Here is a 9,656-nt window from a genome sequence, read left to right as displayed (position 1 = left end):
TTGATCATGCTACATTTGTATTATATTTGGTTACTCGAAGAGCAATTGCGTAAATGTTGTCTTTCATGGTAAAATACAAAAAATGAGATCTGTTTTGAAATTTAGTGTAAAAAAGAAAAGAAATCATGTTGAACACCAAGTGTGTTATACATGCAAAACTTGAATTGTTGGAAAATAAAATGGATGATGGAAAATAAAAAGAAATGAGCTTTAATTTGCTCGAGAGACTTGTTCTTGAGGTTACATATAGTCACTACAAGAAGGCATCAAGGACTCAAAATTGTGACCAAAATGAAGCTAAGAGGAGTTGAGTAAACAACACAAGGAATATTTAAGGTCTTAAAAGTTATCAAACACCATTTGGTAAGTAATCTTCATCACTATTTGAGTAGAAATACCCAACTATAATAAATTTATGGTAGATCGTACACTTGTAAAAGCTTAGAAATGCTATAAGCGATATATAGTACTTGGTAGAAGTGTTTGATTTCGATATCTAACAAGATTATTGAATGCATTTAGTTGAAATTGGATGAAATGTGCCAAGAACAATTTCAATATGGAATTGTGAGAAACTGACATGTAAGACACCAAATTATTGTTTAATTTTGCATACTAATAGTATTATAAGTGTTTTGAAAGATTAAATCTTGTTTTGATATGCAAAAAATTAAATCTTGCATTGTAGGTCCCTCTCGGAGGATCGAGAACAAACCTAAACCTTGTTATACTAACCCACTAGCGAGTGCGGAATCCAAGCTAGCGAGCAAACCGGGATAATGCAAGAACAAACACAAACACACACGGGTTCACCGATTAACACAACTTGTATTAATGCAAATGAAGGTTTCGGTTACAAGCACAATGTTTACAAATCTAACATGTAAACTCTCAAAGTGTGTGAGTGAGTTCCGGACAGAATGCTCTCAGCCTATCTCTCGGATGTGTGTGTTCTATCTGTCTGTCTGTGTGCATCTATACTTCACACTACACTGCATGGGTATATATATATACCCAGCCCATGATGTCTGGTCGAAGGATCCGATAGATGGTCCGAAGGATCATCTTTCGGATATAGTGCTCTCGAAGGATCAGCAAGGACCTCGAAAGATCACCTTTCGAGGTCTATTGTTCGAAGCCTATCTTTCGATCACCTCGAAGGATCAACAGTATCCTTCGAGGCTATCCTTCGATACAGACATACATACAACTTATTGGCCAAGTCAAACTAGGAGGATAGTTGACTTGGTCAACTTACAGACTGATTTAGGACATCGTTTACATACAGACTGAATATAGACAAAGTACAGACACAAGTGCACCAACAAACTCCCCCTTGGCTGTAGCTTTGTCTTTATCTTCTATAGTTGTAGACTCGTCTCGAACTTCGACGGTCTTTGGTCTTCGAGTTCTCAAAACTCTGATGTCCTTTCAAGTCTTCAATGTCGGAGGATCTTCAAAGTCTTCACATCTTGAAAGCAGAGAGTGTATCAACAAACTACCCGTATCATGTAGGAAGTGTGTTGACAAACTTCCCCTTAACATAAGCTCCCCCTTGAGTTATGCTCGTGAATGACTTGATCTTTATGAAGTGAGATCCTTGTGGTGTTGATGATGGCCAGCGGCAACTCGATCATCTTCATCTTTTGAGCGCCTTCTCGTCGTGTCTTCATTCCAAAGCTTGTCATCGACCATGTTTTCCTAGCCTTTAGAATCTGCACATGCAAGAAATCTAAACGCGTAATGAGAACAACTGCTTGGAACATAGTAAAAACAAATGACACACGAATGACCATGTCACAATCAAACACTGTCCGACAGTTTGAAAGTTTAATAAAATTTTTCAATTTTAGATTCTAACTTTCAAAATCTGCAAATTTTGACCGTTTATGAAGATTTAGTCAGTTCGGTTTTCGTTCAGGTTTCAGGTAACGAAGACTTGAGCTCCAACACCGTACGATCGAAAATAAAGTAGAAATAAAATCTTTTTGGCTTTTACAAAGTTTATATTAAAACACGCCTAAAATCTTTTTGGTATTTTTGAAATTAAAAGACAACAATTTAAAATCCTTTGAGAGTTATCAAACGACATCACCGCTAATGTCGTGCTGATATGCACCAAACGACGAAACTGTTTAAAAGAAAAACAATAAAAGTTAAGCAGTAAATAAACAAATATATACAAACATTCTTTTTGCGAGTTTCGAGGGTAAGAGAATCATATCAGTGTACGGTCATGCCAAAACACTCTTGTTGTTCAATTAGTTAACATTAAGATAAGCGTCCTATAACAATTATCGGTATTGTTGTCCACTTAAGCTCAACTTATCAGATGTAATCATGGCGAGGGGATACGTTAAGATATGATTTATACTTATCGACCGGTGTTCATCCACATCACGACACATTCCCGTATCAAGGTATGCACGAGGGTTCATCTTACCGGTGAGTATACCGATTATCATCTGTTTGACCGTATAAGCTGTGAGATACTCACTTATTTTGATTTGAAAACAAGCCCTTTGTGATATAATCACTTATTGATGAGGAACTTGATTTTCGTATGCATGAGGGCACAGGTGCAAGTCCGTGAACAGGTCAGTACTTTCGTACAGCAGAGAGACGAACTTGACACCCGGATAAATGTGATATATTATCACTTATTTGATTTGGACATGTGATTGTTTATCACTTATTGAGGTCGAATGCAGTATGCAATATGTACACGTATGTATAGTATCATGGAAGATCTAGACTTGCGTCCCCGTTATTACTCGGTAAAAGATACAACCATGATACCCAGATGATAAGCAGCATAAAGACCGAATATCTCAGAACCTCGGCAATCTATCAAACGAAATTTCGGTACTAAGACCATATGCCAATGAATGGTTCCCACCTGGTCTTCAGTCGGTTTAAGATTTATATCACCCTGCACACTTTAAAATGATTGTGAGCCTACCGATACATCTTATATAGAGCTGCTTATCGTTTTTCATTTAAGGTTTAAAGAGGTTTGGATAGACCACTGATGTACTATCATTTTCTCTTTTGCTCGCCAGGAAACTCATTTTTGTTTTTCTATTGTTTTTGTGTTTTTGAAATTTTTCGATGTTTTTGGATTTTCAGATTTTTGGATTTACTCCCCCTAAAATCAATAAACTAAGACAAATTTAAAACACACAAAGATTTTTACAAAAATGATTTTCCGATGTTGGTTTACTCTTGTGCTTGACCTTAATGCCGTTTACCAAAATTAAGTTTTATCAGAAAAGATTTAACAAATTTTGGAAAAGTGAGTTGGCATGTCGGTAAGCGGTGCGGACCATGACAACATTGATGAGTTTCACATTGAAACAATCACGTGTGAGGTGATATCCGAGATCAACGTGTCAGGTCAAAGAGTGCTGTTCGAGATAATAATAATTCACAAAGTAGCTTAAATATCGACAAGTATAGGAGAGATTAAGAATTTAAAGGCGTATCCTGCAACTGTTCCGTGCATTGCAAGGAATCTAAGCACCCTCCCAACTGGATATCCACCCGGTGTGGACTTCAAAGTCGAATTTGCAACTACTGAAAAGTCTCTTGACAGCAATAAAATCATAAACCTCCGGGTCCGGCTGGTCTTCCACATTGTACCAGCGAAGGTCTTTGACTTTCTCTTTCAGAAATGGTGTGCGGATGTTCAATCCATGCAAAGGCATCGGCACACATTTCACTTCATTCGTTCCTGAGGACCCGATCAAAAACCAGAATGACCAAATTTTTGGCACGTTCTTCATTTGGTCGAATTTTGCATCTTCATTCAGCCACATTTTCTTTTTCTTTCCTCTCTCTCCATCAAAGGCAACAATTTCTCCTGTCGCCTATCTTGTGCAAGGACATTCCACTATCAACAATCCTAAGACTATCAATAGTTCCTCCTGGAACTTCCTGCACACTCATTCAGAGATTAGTTGGAGAGAGGGACCCAAGCCATTGTGGTCTTGGGTCTTCCATTTTCATCAATGACAATAACTTCTTGTCTTTGATGGTTTGTAAATTGTGATGGTCCCCCTGATTCAGTAACCGATTTAGGTTTCCATGTCTGTTTTGTTTTACCAGTATCTTTCTTTAAAACTTTAACTTCTTGATTGTTTGAAGTTGTAGAATTTTCTGGTTTTACAGCAACAGATTGTTTTTGAACCACATCGATTTTAATTGCTTTTTCAATTTTCTTGACCTGTTGCCGTTTCTGTTTCTTTTCCCTTTCTTTTACAAGTCGGGGATCTTGTTTTGTGGAAACAGTTGGCTTACGGTCAGTTTTGCCACGGGGATCATCAACCTTTCCCTTTTGTTTATGAAGATATGGACAATTACGAATAATATGTCCAATGGTTCCACATTCAAAACATGATCTTCGTTCTACAAACCCCGAAGAATCATGTGATCGTCTGCCCGATGATGTTGAACTTTGTGAACCCGAGGTACTAGGTTTTGAACTGCTTGGTTCATTTCTTTTCTCGACAATAGCTTTCTTGACAAAGTCTAAGTTAGATTGATTTTCAAACTTTTCAATTTTGTCCGTTCCCGTCGATTTCACAAAGTTAACCTTTTTCTTCTTCTTTTGGTTCGGCTTCTTGTTAGCTTGAGCCGGTGTTTTACCTTTGGGTTTGGTGTGATTTTGCTGTGTTGGCACTGTTGGTAATTTCTTGTTACCAAATTGTTTTCGAATTTCAGCCTTTGGAATAGGAGGACACTGTGTAACTGTAACTTTAGGTCCTGCCTTTCCCAAGAACTTACTCGTCGAATTCTCAAAGACTTTGCAGATTAAGGATTGATTAACATTCTTAATGGGAAAATCTTTGTCTGAGTAAATTTTATCATCACCAACTAGAGTGTACAGCAAATTCACACTCTCCAGCTCTTCTGCAGATGAGGACTCAGTTGCAACAGTCTTAGCGGGTTGTACAGGGGGATCACATAGAATGTGATTCTCAAGAGGTATGTCCTCATTTTTTACTACCGCATCAGACTTTGCTGGGACAGTATCATCAGATTCATCATCAGATGAATCAGCATCCTCAATCACAACTGGAGGATCTTGATTCTGTTCAGCACTCACAAATGTATCTGCTGACACATCTGAATCTGAGGATACTTCCTTTTGGTATCCGAGTCCTGCAGCAAACTCCTTAACATCTAGAGGCACAGAAGGTTCAAAGAATACCCTGTCCTCCTCATCAGGCATGGCATCATAGTTATGTCTCACTGGTGGTGGACACTTCTTGTAGCCTATGCATGTGACATCTCTCTTTTCCTTCTGAACATCAATGATGTGGTCTAACACATAGCTAGAGCTCAAATAACTGTCTAGCTTGAGTTGGATCGCATCACTTTCAGTTTTCACACAAGCCATTTCTTTTTGCATAATCTCAAGGCGAGATATATACAAGTTAATATCAGTTTGTTTTCTTGAAACCATTTTAGTCAGTTCAGTTTTATCTTTCTTTAATGTTTCAATTACTGACTTAAATTCCTTTTCATGGTTTTCATAAAACATGTTGGCTTCTGTGCATTTAGAGAGATCCACAGTCAACTTCTGATTGTGGATGAATGTCACATCATATTTCTCTTGCAAAGCCTCATGCTTGCTTTGCAAGTCACACCACTCAGCACTCAAGGAACTATGTTTGTCTTGCAAGTCAAACAAACTAGCTTGTAAAGCATCATGTTTGGCTTGCAACTCAGACATGTTTCCTTCTAAATCAGCACACCTAGCATGCAACCTAGCACATTCATCACAATTAACAGCAGTGGGTTCATCGACACATACCTGACTTGATGAACCGTCGACATTAGCCATAAAGGCTGAATGGAGAGAAGACGAAGTATAAGCAGCTTGATCCACCAGAATAGATCTTCTTTGAGTTTCTGCTGCAGCTTCCTCCAAAAGTTCATCAAAATCAACATCATCCGAAACATTAGATGTCTCACCCACATGATCATCACCAGAATTGGATGATTCTTCATCAACACTTCTACTGTATCCAGACGAATCTTCATCTTCAGATGATTCACCACCACTGGCAGAAGATTCTCCACCACTGGTGTGAACTAGCTTCTTTACAACCTGAGCAAAACATGCTGTTCCATCGGGAGCATCACCACCCAACTGGATTGACCAGTCACAACCTTCATCTACCTGAACCGCAAGTGCCCGGTTGGTTTGGTTGTTGACAGGTACCATGGTACGATCATTGTTTCTGTTCTGCCGGTTGCCTTGGTTTCTGAAGGGGTTTTGATTCCCGTGTTGAGCTGGCTTTGTGCATTCCCGTTTAAAGTGACCCTGTTCACCACAGTTGAAGCACTTTACAGCTTGCTTATCGAACCCATACTTGGTGTCTCGCTTACTTTCCAAGCTGGTTCTGCCAGTACTTTCCATCCAATCCTTTGCTCTTCTCACAGCACTAGCAAAGGCCCACTTGATGTCCATCAAGTCCATCTCTTCTTTATCAATCTGCCTGTAATCTTCTTGTGTCAGATTAATGTTGCCAATCTGACCTTCTATCAACCCACAGTACGCGCTCACTACAGTGTTAAGCAGCTCCATGTGTTCCTTAGCTACTTCTACACTGATTTTAGAGAAGCTTGACGTGTCGAGCTGTACTGTACTTGACTTAGATTGTTGACCAGCAGATGATGTTCCTCCATAACATGCACGTTGTTGTTGTTGAGCAGGAGGAGGTGGAGGTGGTTGGATTGGATTTCCATACATGTCTGTGGTGGGAGGTGGCTTAACAGGAACTTGTATTGGGTTGCCAAAACAATCTGTGCTTGTGACAAACGCTGTCTGAAGTGGAGCATGTGGACCGGTTCTTGCAGACGAAGAATTGGAAGTTCCACAGTACATTTCTGGATTCTGTGGCAATGGAACTCTCTTCGCCTTCAATGTTTCCTCCTGATCCTTGTTTTCCAAAAGTTGCACGAATTCGTTGATATTAGTGGTTCTCAACACTCCGTTGTACTTCAGGATCTCCAAGAAACTACTCCATTGAGGAGGCAAAGCATCAGCAAACTTCTTCACAACTTCAGCTTGAGTTGTCACTACACTATAATTATCCAATTCCGTAAGCAGATGATAAAATCGGCTTGTCATATCTCCCAAGGACTCCTTATCCATACAAGTGAAACCTTCGAATTCTTTCTTGAGAAGATCATGACGCATTTGACGTGTTGCTGCATTTCCCACTCCTCTGTTTTTCAATCCATCCCACAACTTCTTTGTTGTCTTGAAGCTGACAAACTGATGGTAGATATCCTTGCTCAACGCCTGAGTGAGAATGGCGTATGCCTTCTTTTCCAGATCATAGGTTTTCTTTTTATCTTCTGGAAGATCAGCAAACGTAGCAGAATCTGAAGCAGCAACCTCTATGGCTTGATCGAAATCTGTGGTGAAACATATCCACAGTTCGGTATTTTGACCAAGAACATATGTCTTAAATCTCTCAACCCATCCTGGATATTCATTCAAATGCATCAACTTTGGAGGTCGATTCAAACTTCCTGTTTCACTTTCGCTTAGTAGAATACTTTGAATGCTCGGAGTTTGATTCGATACCAAAGCCCATTGATTTCCCTGAGAAGATGTCGATACCGGCGACTCGGCCCATAAAGGAGATGACCTTGTATTCGTGTATTTTCCATCGTCTGGAGCCGATGTACCCCACCATGAGGGAGTGACATTTGATCTTGTATATTCACCATTATCTGGAGCAGGATTCCACCAACTCGGATTCATGATAGATAAGCAAAATAAATGCTAAGTGAGTAAACCGAAAGATATCAGGGCCGAAAGATCCTGTTCCGAAAGATCTGAAATCACAGAAACTTGTTAACAATAAACTGTCCACAATCGAAAGATCAATCACTTGTTCGAAGGATCAACAGTATTCGAAAGATTACTGTTGAATCTCGAACAATGATGTCGAAAGATTCAAGAACTCGAAGGATTCTCCTTTGAAAGATCCTTATCTTTCGAGTTAAATATCCTTATCTTTCGTACACTTATCTTTCGAAAAGATTCCTTTATCGAAAGATATGTTTCAGACTACGAAGGATGGGTCGAAGGATGATGATCTTTCGAGCCTTCCTTGATCGAAAGATGGTCTTTCGATGTCGAAAGATATCTTTCGAGAGATTCTGACACAACTGACGTTGATGTGATAGGTTGGTGAAAAAGGTGATGGGTTGGTGAAGTACTTTCGGCAGAAAGGTATGTTCTGCACACAGATCTTCACCAACTTTTTGACTTTTAAAAAAATGTCCAAAAATGGCAAACCTTATCCACAAAGTCCGGTCACCGGAAACACACCGGAAATTGGCCGGAAAACACAAAGTTTCTCAAAAACCAATTTCCAAGTTACCCAACCCAACTTTAAACACTCCCGAAGGTTTAGAAACCGTTTTTCAGTTTAGAAAGGCAAGAAAAACCACCAAAACGGGTGCTAAACCTAGTGTCCAAACACACCAAGAACTTGAAAAACCCGGTTTTAAACAAGGTAAAGAGCCAAGCTCTGATACCACTTGTAGGTCCCTCTCGGAGGATCGAGAACAAACCTAAACCTTGTTATACTAACCCACTAGCGAGTGCGGAATCCAAGCTAGCGAGCAAACCGGGATAATGCAAGAACAAACACAAACACACACGGGTTCACCGATTAACACAACTTGTATTAATGCAAATGAAGGTTTCGGTTACAAGCACAATGTTTACAAATCTAACATGTAAACTCTCAAAGTGTGTGAGTGAGTTCCGGACAGAATGCTCTCAGCCTATCTCTCGGATGTGTGTGTTCTATCTGTCTGTCTGTGTGCATCTATACTTCACACTACACTGCATGGGTATATATATATACCCAGCCCATGATGTCTGGTCGAAGGATCCGATAGATGGTCCGAAGGATCATCTTTCGGATATAGTGCTCTCGAAGGATCAGCAAGGACCTCGAAAGATCACCTTTCGAGGTCTATTGTTCGAAGCCTATCTTTCGATCACCTCGAAGGATCAACAGTATCCTTCGAGGCTATCCTTCGATACAGACATACATACAACTTATTGGCCAAGTCAAACTAGGAGGATAGTTGACTTGGTCAACTTACAGACTGATTTAGGACATCGTTTACATACAGACCGAATATAGACAAAGTACAGACACAAGTGCACCAACAAACTCCCCCTTGGCTGTAGCTTTGTCTTTATCTTCTATAGTTGTAGACTCGTCTCGAACTTCGACGGTCTTTGGTCTTCGAGTTCTCAAAACTCTGATGTCCTTTCAAGTCTTCAATGTCGGAGGATCTTCAAAGTCTTCACATCTTGAAAGCAGAGAGTGTATCAACAAACTACCCGTATCATGTAGGAAGTGTGTTGACAAACTCCCCCTTAACATAAGCTCCCCCTTGAGTTATGCTCGTGAATGACTTGATCTTTATGAAGTGAGATCCTTGTGGTGTTGATGATGGCCAGCGGCAACTCGATCATCTTCATCTTTTGAGCGCCTTCTCGTCGTGTCTTCATTCCAAAGCTTGTCATCGACCATGTTCTCCTAGCCTTTAGAATCTGCACATGCAAGAAATCTAAACGCGTAATGAGAACAACTGCTTGGAACATAGTA

Source organism: Helianthus annuus, chromosome 10 (assembly GCF_002127325.2).
Source record: "Helianthus annuus cultivar XRQ/B chromosome 10, HanXRQr2.0-SUNRISE, whole genome shotgun sequence".
In the NCBI taxonomy this organism is placed as follows: domain Eukaryota; kingdom Viridiplantae; phylum Streptophyta; class Magnoliopsida; order Asterales; family Asteraceae; genus Helianthus; species Helianthus annuus.
This window is presented reverse-complemented; position numbering follows the sequence as displayed.